Source organism: Protopterus annectens, chromosome 13.part0 (assembly GCF_019279795.1).
Source record: "Protopterus annectens isolate FY-2018-M chromosome 13.part0, PAN1.0, whole genome shotgun sequence".
NCBI classification, from domain to species: Eukaryota; Metazoa; Chordata; order Ceratodontiformes; family Protopteridae; genus Protopterus; species Protopterus annectens.
Genome location: NC_056747.1, coordinates 1,232,547,040 through 1,232,560,892, shown reverse-complemented (window position 1 = coordinate 1,232,560,892; position 13,853 = coordinate 1,232,547,040). Strand labels below are relative to the sequence as shown.

The window sequence follows — 13,853 nt, the reverse complement described above, 5'->3', positions numbered from 1 at the left end:
GCAATGATTACAGTTTCTTTGGCTGCACTGTCAATGTCTCCATCTCTCCTGCACCTTCATTTACTTGAAAATAAGATGGCATGACTTTGTTACAACCATTTATTTTCCTTGGGGACAGAAAGCTATACTTCTGTTGCCTGATAAGAAAAGCCCTTGTTACTTATTGTTAAGGACAGTCAAATACAGTATCTTAATATAGATGGCTTAGTCTTAGTGGTAAGTGATATCTCTCTACTAGTGTAGATGTTTGCTGCAGCAGTTATGTTTAATGCACATAACATTTCTGTATGTTAACTAAGTCTGAAATGGCACAAGCCTTTTGTAAATAAATTAGGTGTTTTAGTCAAAACTGTATTTAAATGTATTGTACAAATGCACAATGTTAAGTGTATTTTATAGTAAAGATGAATTCATTTTTGCATTAACAGAGGTCTGCAAACGGAACAAATATTAAACTGATGTTTGCTTGATCTAAAACTTATCGTCCTGCTGTCTAGCAGCTTACCCCCTCCCCCAACATTCCTACACTCAGTGCCATAGAAAAAAGTTACAAAATCAAAAGGCATATGCATCTACTTTTTAGTGCTAAGTTTCATCATTAATTTCTAGGACTGTGAGCATATTTCAATTTTCCATCATAGATTCTTGAAAGGAATAAATATCAAACATTTGGAAAGGATGAACTTGTTTTCTTCCAGCAGTTACTCAACTTCTCATTCAAGGATTTCCACAAAAATCGAGACAGACGTGTTGCATGTAATTATCGCTGTGTGGTAACAGTGGTTTATGGCCTGCTTGGAAACTTCAGACTGAATAGAAACTTGCGTTTATTACACGTTATCTCAATTAGCAGTTCACCAAATCATGAACTTCTCCACTACCAGAGCAACGCTCAACTTACCCTCTTGCATAGCATTCATGGCTTCATTAGAGAGTCCTGTATTTGCCATCTGACATGGCTGGTGTTGGAAGACCCTTGAATTTCTGTTCTGTTTCCTATCAGTTTTCACATTGCTATATAGTACTGCAATTGTAATGCAAGTATATTAAGTTTTTCTGTGAATTTTAGCTATCGACAGTGATTTTGTTTGAAATCATCTGTAATGTGGAATCTGAAAACTCAGCAGGACCTTTGTTCCTCTCCTGGTTTTGTGGCTGTAAAATGGTTTATGACAACAGACACAGCAAATGTGTTGTCTTGCTTGGAACTAGTCATGATGCAGAATCCTTCAGTTTCTGCCAGAATGTCATTGAGATCATTTGGGCTCAGCACAGGAAGACTGTTCAGGAGGCTGTTGAGGAGAAACACAGACACACACACACACACACACACACACACACACACACACACACACACACACACACACAAAACTACGTTTCATCCTCCTTATTCAGGCATTACCACCATCATCATTGCTTCTGCAGGGAGTTGTCGTCCTAAGGTGGTCTTACCCTTGGTGGGGGATTCCACTTCCTATCCTGTGTATCAGTGTTACTATTCTTTACATTCTCCTTTAACAATGAAGAAGGGATGTTAAAGTCTTCTAAGCACCCTTTCTTCCTCTCTAACTAGAGAAAGGAGAGGGTCCTGGCAGTAGCCCTACACCATATCCTTGGGGGTTCCTCATGTCTACGAAGTCTGTTGTCCCTCTACCACTTCTTACTCCAGAGATGAGAAAGAAAATGAAAGGTTTCTCATCTTTCAGTCTATTATGTGACTCATACTCTAACCTTGAAAGTAAAATGTGAGTAGGAGATGAAGGTGATGTAGCTGATGTCTTTTTTTACTTGAATTATGGTATCCCTCTTGGCTTGATAGTTAGTCTGTGTAGGAGATTTCCGCTTGGTCTCCACATCAAGACTTCACTTTTAGGAACACACAAGGTAAGATGAAGAATTTGTACAACTTGGGTAGAAAGTAAAGACATTTCCAGTTTTAAGAAGTATGAAGGATCTGGCCCTTTCTCTAAGAATCCTGACTCCCTATTTATAAGGTTCTTTACAACAGGAAGGACTGGTTTCAGAAAGTAAGAACAGATCAACAGCAAGTTACCACTGGCATTTCCAGTGGTTACACTGAATTGTATTCTACCTACGCTTTCCCCCTGTGTAAGTAATCCAGGGCCTTGGGCAGACTTGAGAAGAGTTATTGCACCTCAGATTCCATGTCTTCCATGGCTTTGAACCCTGCTGCTGTTTGTTTGGATATTTGAATTGGACAACTCCTATGTCTTTATATTGAGCAAATTTGGTCACGTAGACTCCCCCGCTCCAAAGAATTGGCAGAATCTGATACCAGGACCAGGGTTAGATTCATGGAACTTATCTCTAGGTGTGATATTAATGCAGACATTTTCTTCAAATTGTGGCTATAAAACCATACAAGTATCCTACAGATTTTCAGCCATACCATATGATACAATACCTTTCTTAGGGTACAGCAGTTTCCTAGGAAGAAATGCTTTACTTTATAAATGTATCACTGAGACAAACATTGTTTGGGGAACTTATGAAGCATATTTTTGAATTACAGAAGAAAAATGTACGACCATGACCCAAGTCAGTCATACATTTTATTTTCCGTTTAAAAAAACTAGAAGGGAAAGGTAATAGAATGGGAAGAGGCCAAGAATTAATTTGAACTGCAGTTTAGAGATTGCTTTCTCTATCAATGATTGATATCAGAGTGTAGGCAAAGAGAAAGAAATAGGGGGGGTCCTAAATGAAAGACCAGCACTGGTAGAATTTTTAGTAGAATCTAGAACCGAAGCTGGCATTAAAAACAGGAATAATTAGCACATATAAAATATTGCATGATAATTATAAGAATCAATCAGACAAGGTTAGAAAGGATTAGGAAGAGAGATTGGATAAGCAATTCACAAAAAATGATGGGAGGATATATGTTGTTGTGTCTTTCGGCTTTTCCCGGTCAGGGGTCGCCACAGCAGAACTCCGGTCCGCTAATGATTGGCAGTTGATTTTTACCTGCCGAGTTGCCAGCCCTGAAACACAACCTTCAACAAAGGTACGCCCATTCACGCATGTCTCCACACAGAAGACGCTCTAGCTGAGAGTCTAACTGGTCAGCGTCTTACTGTGAGGTGACAACGCTATTGCAGCACCACCACCGCACAGGAAGATATATGTATGTGTCCAAAATATGCAACAAAATGTAGAAGATGTAGGATTTTTGCTTGGAAATGTTTACATAGATATTTTTATACTCCATGTAGACTCCAGAGAATTTTTCTTCAGGTAGACAGCAAATGATGGAGGTGTGACTGGGAAGAAAGAGGTATTTGAGAGAATATTTTCTGGGAGCACGGTGGGTTGGCAGACTTTAAGGATTCTCTGTGGGATGCACTGTCGAAGATGCTGGGTGGGTGGATTGGTGTGACGAAGGGGATGAATTTTCTGAGCTATGATACAGAATCGGAATTGCCTAGACATTGTAAGGTCTTGCTGTGTCTAATTATGGTGGCTCCCAAAAAAGCAATTACTCGAGAATGGAAATCACAATCCAAACCAACTATATTAGAAGTAGTGAATATAGTAACAGAGATAAAATAATTGGAATTGAGATCTTTAGAAAAGGGTAGAAACAAACTACATAGGAAAATATGGGAATTGTGGGAACAATACATAACAATGGAAGAATGTGGTTTAAAATAAGGTAAGACCTAAATGAGCTATTTAATGTTTGAAAATTATTGGGTAGATCATACGTGATGTGTAATGTTTGAAACTGGGAGTGTGTTAGTATGGTTTGTGATGTAAAATGATTGCAGCTAGAATTGTGTCAGTGTGGTTTATTTTCATTTATATAAATGTATGTTTGTCATAAGTGATGGTTTAATAAAGATGTCTCTTGTTTAAAAAAGAGGGCAGGAATTGAATAATTTATGTAATGCTGCTTAGGTTATATAATATATAACAATATATATGAAGTTTAATGTTTGTTAATTCCAAAACTCCTTCATCTTCCTCTCTTAAAACCCTCTTTTGCGCGTTTTTGCGCGTTTTTGAGCATAGCGCAACAGCGGGCAGCGCCGCCTAATTGGATTTAAACTATTCCTGGTCCACAAAGTCTGCTCTTCACTTTTTCCCTTAGAACTGCTCTATCTCTCAATGTAAACACTATATTCTCATTCTAAGGCCCTTCACTGGTCCAATTAAGTAATCCTACAAGTTAGCACTATTAAACCATAAGCACTACTTACTCTTATACTCTCTACGATTACCCTGTCCTCTATTGGTCCGTCTTAAATTCAGTTTCCCTATATTACTCTAGCATGTCCAAAGGTCAGTCAATGGTTTCCTCTCCAGTCCAGCTGGTGAATCTGGGAATTTTGAGGCAATGTTACAACTGTCTCATGTACACGGACAACCCTCTCCTCCTCCAAACAGGTTCAAATATATGTGAGAGATGCAACTATTTAGCCAAACTGGAGGCTGAGCTCTCTCATCTCAAAACTGGTGTAACCAGTCAGGAGGAGAAGGTAACCTCACACAACACAATTCCAGTATCACATAGTCCCACCACATCAGCGAACCAAACACATAAATACACAAAAACATACTCGGAGGCTCTAAATAAAACTCTACCTAAGCAAAAAGGCTCTTGCTACCCCCATAGTGCCTTTTTTAGGCAAGGCTCAAAAGTCAAACCCACCCCCATAGACAGCACAAGGAACAAGAAACTAAGGGTAATGCTGCTAAACACCAGAAGTCTTAACCTCAAGATGCATGCACTCGAAGCTCTCCTCAGTATGGAGAACATCGATATCTGTGCAGTGACAGAAACCTGGTTCAAGGCTCCAGAGAGCACCCCAGCACTACCAGGCTATACCTCATATCATGCTTTTCGGCCCCAAAACCCGGACCGAACCACCAATGGAGGGGGAGTTTCCATATTTATCAAGGATATCCACACCTCCAGGTTAGTGGCAAAGCACGAAGCATCAGAGACCATCCATGTGCAACTAACAGTGAGTAAAACTGCCTTCCAGTTTATAGCCTGCTACAGACCACCCTCTCAAAGTCAGGAACCCCACTCGGCCTTCTTGAGAACACTGGAAAATATGAAGATCTCTCCGAACACCATTATATTGGGTGACTTCAACTACCCAAACATTGACTGGGAGCACTACTCAAGCCCCAGCACCTTAGCCCAAAGGTTCATGGAAATTATAAACTCAAATGCTATGGAACAACTAGTCACCACTCCCACAAGATTGGACAACATACTAGACCTGATCATTACCAACATGGGGACTCTATGCTCCACACCAGAAGTATATCCGTCATTGGTAAGATCAGACCATAAATTAATTTCACTGGATGTCCACATCCCGACCCCACCCCCAGCCCAGAAAACCACAGTGAAAAACTTCTCAAAAGCGAACTTCTCACTTCTCAAAACCGAAGTGGAATCCTTCAAGGCCCCAGGACCAGTGGAAACTACGGTCCAAACTGCAGAATCCTATATAAACGCATTCTGCGGACATCTCCAGGAATGCATGGATCATGCTATCCCAAACAAAACCAAGACCCAATTAAACAAAGGCAGGCGTCCAGTCTGGTGGACCCCTGCCATAAATAAACTGTACAACAGAAGGAGGAAGCTACTACATGATAGAGCAAAATCCCTAATAGGGAAAGCATCTCTGATCAGTACTAGCAAAAAATTACGATCCCTCATAAAATCCTCCAAGGCCAGCTTCGAGAGAAAAATTGCACAGGACACCAAAGACAATCATAAGGCTTTTTTCAGTTATGTTAGAAACCTGGGATGCAACTCCCAGACTTGTTCTGAGTTGATTCTAAATGACAAAAAATACACTGAACCCACAGACATCGCCAATATCCTGGCAGACAGGTTCAGTGCAAACTTCTCCACCCCTCCCCCCCAAAAGAGCAAATATCTATCCCGGCAGAGGGCTGCCTCCCAAATATCTCTGATGCTCAGGTGAAGGCTGCCCTCTCCAAAGCAAAAAAGACTGCTTCCATGGGACCAGATGGCGTCCCAGGTTGCGTCCTACATGAACTCCAAGAGGAACTAATCCCTCAAATAAAACAGCTATACAATCTCAGCCTCACTACAGGATATGTTCCCACAGAATGGCGTACAGCAACAGTGGTCCCACTCCACAAAGGTGGAGCCTCTACGGACCCTGGAAACTATCGCCTCATAAGCCTGACTAGCTTAGTCTGCAAGGCTATGGAGAGGATCATCATGGAGCTCATAAACAAAGACATTGGGGACCTACAGACACTAGATCCTACCCAGTTTGGCTTTGTCAAGGGCAGATCCTGCCTTTTGAACCTGGTTGACTTCTTCGAAACAGTCACCAAAGCCATAGATGAAGGGAAGGTAGTCCACACAGCCTATCTGGACCTTGCAAAGGCATTTGACACAATACCCCACTCGGGCATCATAGATAAGCTATCCAGCTTAAATATAAACCCCTATGTCACAAGATGAGTCGCAAACTGGCTCAAAGACAGAACCCACAGAGTGAGAGTTGCTGGAGCCATGTCCGACTCGAAACCGGTCACAAGTGGCATTCCACAGGGTTCTGTCCTGGGACCACTCTTGTTCGGTATATACTTTTCCGAGGTACAGGCAAACGTGGGAGGACTATGGCTCACCAAGTTCGCAGACGACTGCAAACTGGGCGCCATAATCAACTCTCCAGCTGACACAAACATCCTTCAAAAAGGTCTCACAGCGACAGATAACTGGTGCCAGCGCCATGGTTTAAAGCTAAATGCCAAAAAATGTATAGTCATACCCTTTGGCAAAAACAATATGCCCACAAATTACCACATAGGCGGAAACCCATTAAGTACAGAGAAAGTTATTAGGGACCTAGGGACCCAAGTTGATAGCAATCTCTCCTTTGAAAACCACATTGCCAAAGTGGTTAGAAAGACCTTCTACATAGCCCACCTCATCACGAAGGGTTTCACATCTAGATCAAGAGAGGTAATCGTGCCCCTTTATTCATCCCTCATCAGGCCCATCATAGAATACAATGCCCCTTTTGGGATGTACCTTACCCGACACCTTCAGCAATTAGAAAGACCCCAAAAGTATCTCACCAAGAGGATCAAGGGTCTCAAACAGATGCCATATGCTGCTCGGTTAAAAAACTCCAGCTCTACTCAGTTGCATACCGCCTACTTGAGGCGATCTATGCCTGACATACAAAGCTATGTCAAATCCAGAATTAATGGACATGCTCCACCTCAGTAAATCTAAATCCCTTAGAGCCACACGCTTGAGGGACTTGAACCTCAGCACAGAAATAAATAGAACTTGTTGGAGGGACAGGTTCATAACCCAGAGGCTCCCTTCGCTCTGGAATAGAATTCCAGTTCATGTGAGGCAGAGCACCTCACTGAATCTCTTCAAGAAGAATCTTGATAGGTGGATGGGGGATCGTAGGTTTGTCCCAGGGATTACTCCCGTGTCACTATTAGACAGAGGCACAGTAAACTAAACCTTAAAAAGGGCACAGTATACTCAAATCAAGGGGTGGCGTAAGCCATATAGAATCGGGCTAGGCTTATAATTGCCCCCGGGCAGATAGCCTAGTATGAACCTATAATGATAAATTGATAATGCAGTTTGATTACTTTTGTATAAATGTAAATTTTCCCATGTCACAAGTGATAATTCAACAAAGGTATTTCAAAATGTTTTATTTTATTTAGCTTCTAAACACTACAACATATTTTTTATTTCTGTCAACATTCTCCTATGTAAAAATGGAAGCTGGAAGCCTTTCAAAAAAAGAAGAGGATGATAACTCCAGTGCCAAAACATACCCAGCCCAACACAACCCCCAATCTCTGGATTGTTCATTAATGGGAAAATTCTTCAAAATGATGCTTGATCACTTGACCCTTTCACCACACCCTCAACTGACCCTCCCTAGCCCTGAAAGAAGGAAGGTTGCTTATCTTCAGAAAGAGTGGTTCATATAAACATTCAGCTCCTTGATCAGATAAGTTATCTATAAAGCCTATTCTAAAACATTCTTCAATTTTTGGCAACTGCAAGCCAATACTCAGGACCCAGGTCATCTCAGTTTCACTAAAGACTTGGTCATACAACTTCTGAAAAAAAATAGAAGGTCACTCAAGATGTGCCCAAGACAGAGAAGTGGAAAGGGTAGTACCACAGATTCTACCTACTACCCAAAGAAAGATGTTAAACAGAGACCTTTTCTAGAAGTGACCAACCTGTACAAATTTGAAGTAAAGAAAAAAAAATCAAGATAGCAATTCTTTCCTCTCTTGAAGAGATGAACCTGGGGGGAATGCATGTTGCCATATTACCATAATGAAATAACACAAGAGGTTTCTCTAGTTTATAGCAGATCAGAAACATTATCAGTTCATGTTCTTGACTGTTGACCTCTCCTTGCGCTCCGAGTCATTCATCAAGTGGTTAACATTCACATTTCCTCTTGCTCATCTCAGATATGGGAGAATCCATATATATAACTCAGTGGAAGATTACCTGATGCAGGACTGCACCCAACGGTTCATGCCTTCCACCATCCTATACAGTGTGATCCTTGGCTTGGAAATTTCTGGAAATAAGGAAAAGTCTAACCTTCCATTTGTAAGGAGCCACATGTTCCTATGGGTTGATTGTCTTTTCTAACACCCAAGTCATTTATCTGCCAGAAGGTGGGGGTCAGCACTGTGCAGAAAGAATGTTGGGGGATTATGAGAAGTCCATCCTTGTTAATTTGTGAAATTCTGCTATTTCTAGGATCCATCCTTGGGGACATAAGAGAACTATTCATACAATTTCTAAATGATTCAAAAATTTTCTAAAGGACTTGCTGTGACTCAGCTTTGACTGCAGTACTGGTGACTTGGATTTGGTTAATGAGTCTGGGTTTAATGGAGCCAGCCAGAGGGGACAGGAGTGAGAGGTAGAGTTGGCTTCCTCATTCCTGAGGAGGAAGGGGGACCTCTCTCTTTGGCAGCATTGATACCTAGTAGATGTTGGGTGTCATAGCAGAGCTGCATAAAGGACTAAAATGGTAGAAAATGAATAAAGGAGATAAAATAAGATGTGGAGCTTGATGGTCATGGAAAGAAAGGAAAAAAACCCCACAAAGTTAAACATAGTAAAAAAAAAAAAGGATAGTCTCTGGTAAGCCAAAGTGATGCAGCTTAACCCAAGCAAATCCTTTGCCCCCCCCCCCTTGTCCAGTTCAAGCATTGACAGTAAAGGCTTGAGACATGAGATGGGGAGCTCCCTTCCAACAGGTGCAGTTTCAAGGCTTATGACCTGTGGGGTAGCACATAATTGAAGGAACTCAGAGTAGTTAACTTAACCATCAGTAAACTGGGTCCAAAATTAAAATTACAAGCCTCACAGTACAATTAGCATGTAGTATGTCAGCTGATAGGGAGACTAACTATGTGACCTTGTGATCTAGAACTTGAAAACAGACCTGATCTAGTCGTCAAAATCTTAATAACCAGATACCAGAATATGTGGATACGTTCACAGCAGGTTAGGAGGCTTGTACCCATAATGGGCATTAGACAGAAGAACCTTTATAAAGGTCAGATGTTCTATGGAATCAACCAGCAATAGACTTGTTGACCTCCAGGGACAGTTCCTAAACAAGGGACTTCCTTACAAAGGATCAGAATGCCTTTGCACAGGGCTTGAAATATTTGGTCTTTTCCTCACTTCAAATAGTCATATTAAAAGCAAAGGAAGAGAAGAGAGCATGATGAAAGTCATGTGCCCATTTATTGCCCAGACAGCTGAGGATCTGATGAGAAGTGACTGCCTTTTGATAACTAGTAGGACTGTATGCCATGGACATGAGGACTGTGTGGCTGATAAAAATTTTCCAAGCTACCAGGTGTCCCATACCGATCTTATTACTGTCTAGTTCTTCATTATTGCACTACCATTTTGTGGCAGAAATGGCCTAAGGTTACTAGTTTGGGGGAATTTGTTGATTTTGGAGTAGCTGGATTTTCTAAACTAAGAGTTTGTTTAGTTTGTGAGTGAGCAAATGACTTCTTATTTTTTATACCTCTGGTATTCTGCAGGCTTTCTCCCATTGTGAAACTGATTTTTTTTAAAGTGTGCCTAAGGTAGAGCAGTTTCATCCATAACTGGCACATCTTATTTCTCATTTACCTAAGTGAATGGAAAAGTACCTGTCATTGCTTCATTTGTACTGAATTTACCATAACACAATTAAGTGATGTCATGATAAGCTTAAACATTTCTTAATGAGGTAGGTCATTATATGCTGCTGTGACAATTACTTCTGCTTCTCCTTACCCTTCTCAGGTGATTGATAGACTAAAGGCTATCATTCTGAAAAAGGGAGGACCCCATAGCCTCTTCAAATAGGACAACAGTCCTGGAGTATCAAATACTGCTGAAATGTATTCAAATGATCCATAAGGAAGCAGAGAGGATTCCTGTGGTCCACAGTGTCTGTTTAACCTCCCCATCAAAGTCTATACCACATTGGTGGTGTGGGGGGGGGGGCCTTTTATTTTGTTTGTACATTCTTTTTTTTTTTTTTTTATCAGCGATTTTTTTTCCCAGGGTGAAAATCACTGATCCAAGCTTTCGACATTTTAAAGTTTCGGGTTATTCAGTTCAATAGAAGAGCGTTTGCTCTTCTAATATAGACCCCTTTTTTACTGGCATGTTATGAGAAGCTGACAGAAGTGATCGTGGAGTAGAGTTGAAGAAATGGTTTCTGCTGTTTCCCATCACCTTAATTCAGGAGGACTGGGAAAGTTATCAACCTGGATTTGACTTGACCTTCTCCTTGGGACTGAAGCTTCCCCTCCGTTTGCTTCACTCACTGGTCATTTTTATTCCATACCATTCTCAAGGCTGCAGAACCTATTTACTTGTCTTCATTTGACTGTACTTCCATTTCTTTTTGCTGCCTTTTTCACTTATTCAGCACCATTGAGGTTTGCCCTGTATTTATGCTGTTTACAACAGTTTTCTTTGCCATTATATTAAAAATGTTTTCTCATATTATTTCAAACATTCAGGTATCTGGAACTGCTAATGGACCACCATTTTATCTGTCCTTGTCTGTGCTTTCTTTTCATTGATAAAATAAAAAGCAAAAATACCAATATTCATTTTTTTTTTTTTTTTTTTTTACATTTTCTGCTCCTCAGCCTTGAGACCATGTTATAGCTCAGCCTGTATTGTGTTTTTATTCCCCTCCCCCATTCTGATCAAGAAACACTATGGTGATATGTAACAAGAGCTTTGAAATTGAGGCCTTCAGTTCTGTAGGAGGTAGTAAGTTTTTCCTTCCCTGAATTCCTTATGGTGGCTTGAAATGTGCGACATCTAAGTAGGGACCTGTGTGATCCCACACATTCACCTAATTCTGGCTAGAGCATTCTGTGCTGCTTGGAAGATCATTGTGAATGTCTTGGCCCGTTTGCTTATAGCTGTCACATGTGGCCTTCAGCTGGTGTCAGTTATTACAACAGAATGAGCCACCTTCTTCCCTCCCTCTTAGATGGGTTAGCTAGAATTGGTTGCTCACTGTCACCCTCCATGGCTGCTATCTTCAGCCGCTGCCACACTGGTTAATCTGAGTCGTAGTCAAGGTTCAATCCCGGTCATCTACAGGGCCAATACAGTAGATTTTTTTTTTTTTAATTCTTTTCATGCCTGGCCCTTTCGTTGAACATATCTAATACTGTTCTGTAAGCTGAATTTGAAGTAATTTTAGTACAGTTTTGAAATACTCCCACTTGAACTGGAACATTCAAAAACATTTATTTGCTCATATCCAGGTATAGACCAGCCACACTTAGTGATCACCATTTTCAGCCAGTTGGTGTTTGACCCATGTATCTTTTATGGGTTTGGTATAAGTGAGCACCGGCTTAAAATTGCTTTCATCCTTGGTGAACACAGCAGCCATATGAGAGAGAAGCCTGTTCTGAAATGCTTCCAATGTCCTAAGACTTATTACTTGAAGTAGATTATATGGATCAGTCAATCTCTGGACAAGGCAAAGTTGCTAATTGCAATGCATTTTCTTTTCTTTTCTCTTTCTTTCTACTTAAGGCTTCCCAACTTTGGAAACAGAGGTCCATTATCTGTGTGTCCTTTTGGACTTTGATGCTCTGTATACCCTTCTATTCCTTACACTTTTTAACTGTGCCTTCCCTCTTTAGATTGCTCATTACATACAGTATAGCCCAAGTAATCCTTAAGTTTTGTGCCCACCATCTTTTCTATTGGTTGGTTATGAAAAACAGGCAGAAGTGGTTGTGAAGCACAGTTGAAGAAATTGGCTATACTGTTTCCCACTGTCTTGATTCAGGAGTAATGGGAGAGTTTTCATCCTGGACCTGATGTGACCTTCTCCCTTGGACTGAAGCTTCACCTCCCTTTATCTCAGTCACTGGTTAGTTTTCATCCCAAACATGCTCCCTATGCTTTTGCCAATTCCCCAATTAAAATGAGAAGCACATGTTAAGAAAAAGCAGGAGGAAGTATTTTTTTTTAAATATTTTTGTACTGGTTTGGGAAACGTGCTTTCTGGTCAAAAGGAATTTTTTCTAGAGTGACTGTCTGGGATGCCATCACATTGCTTTGGGATCTAGATGCTTCATCTCTTTATCCAATAGAGCTCATGATATAGATGTTGAACTTTTGCACTCAGTGACGTTAATGACCCTGTGTGTCAGGTTGGTACATATTTAATGTTAAATAATCTTGTAACAAGTGAAAGATCCCACTTCCCCGATGTGGGGGTTGGGGTGTATATCTAAAACACTACCTTGCTGGAGAATGTGTGTGTTGCTTACTACGTAAGATGGCTACTGTTTGCTTTATAATGTTTCTTTCTTAACCTATTGATTCTTAACAGAAGGCATATTGCTAGGTATACAAACACATAAGGCTGTCATTGTAAAGTGGAAAATAGGAGCCAGAACCTTCCAATATAGATTGAAAAGTGAGCAGCACTAAAAAAATAAACAATTCCTTATTAAGAACAATTAAAGGTTTTGTCTCCTTTTCTCAGTGTGGCTCTTCTAACTTCATTATGTGCCAAAACAGCATGGGTAGAATGTGTGACTCACTTCTTTAATTGTTGTATGCTGCGTGGTTGTAAATCTGAGTCCTGAATAAAACTGATGGACACTTATTAGGTAATCAGCAGCGGAAACTATATCTTTGTTAATGAAAGCTCAGACAATGACATCACAAAAATAGAAGACATGCTTGCTTTTATGTTAGTTTTAGTTATAGCTGGTTAGGCTGCTTAGCTCTTGGACTGAAATTCTGACTGGATAGTAGTCTCATTGGCTCAAGATTTTTTTTTTTGTCATGGATAATCCAGGAGAACAATTTGTTTTGTATACCTATCGTCTCATCAGTATTTTTAAACAAGCATTTAATGTTTAGTTGTGACACTGAACTATCTTGACTTAATGGTTGTATTATAAGATGTTCGCTGTCCTATTTATTCATAGGTGTTTACTAGGCTAATGACCACAATGGCCTTTTTAAGCCTAACCATGCATCCCAAATCTATGACAAGTTCTGATACCCTTGATAAGTATAAGCACGGGTTTGGGAGATGAATCAATTACAGGTTATCTGTGTCCATTAAAGATATAGGTGCCAAGCCAGGGATAAATTTCCGGTTTCCCATCCAATTAAGTCGCACTTGAATTGGGTTAGGGAGGAACTCTGCTTCACATGGATGGGGAGCCTCTTCCATAGACGTGCTAGTCTCTGGGATACATACCTCTCTCTCCAGCAGGACCTATTTATATAATAGGCAAGGTTT

At 40.6% G+C, this 13,853-nt stretch overlaps 1 protein-coding gene across 1 annotated transcript in view; it reads left to right on the top strand.

Moving 5' to 3' along the window:
- MYO1D (myosin ID) overlaps positions 1-13,853 on the top strand; it is a 2,136,961-nt gene that overhangs the window by 1,818,438 nt on the left and 304,670 nt on the right. The gene's annotated exons all lie outside the window — the stretch shown is intronic.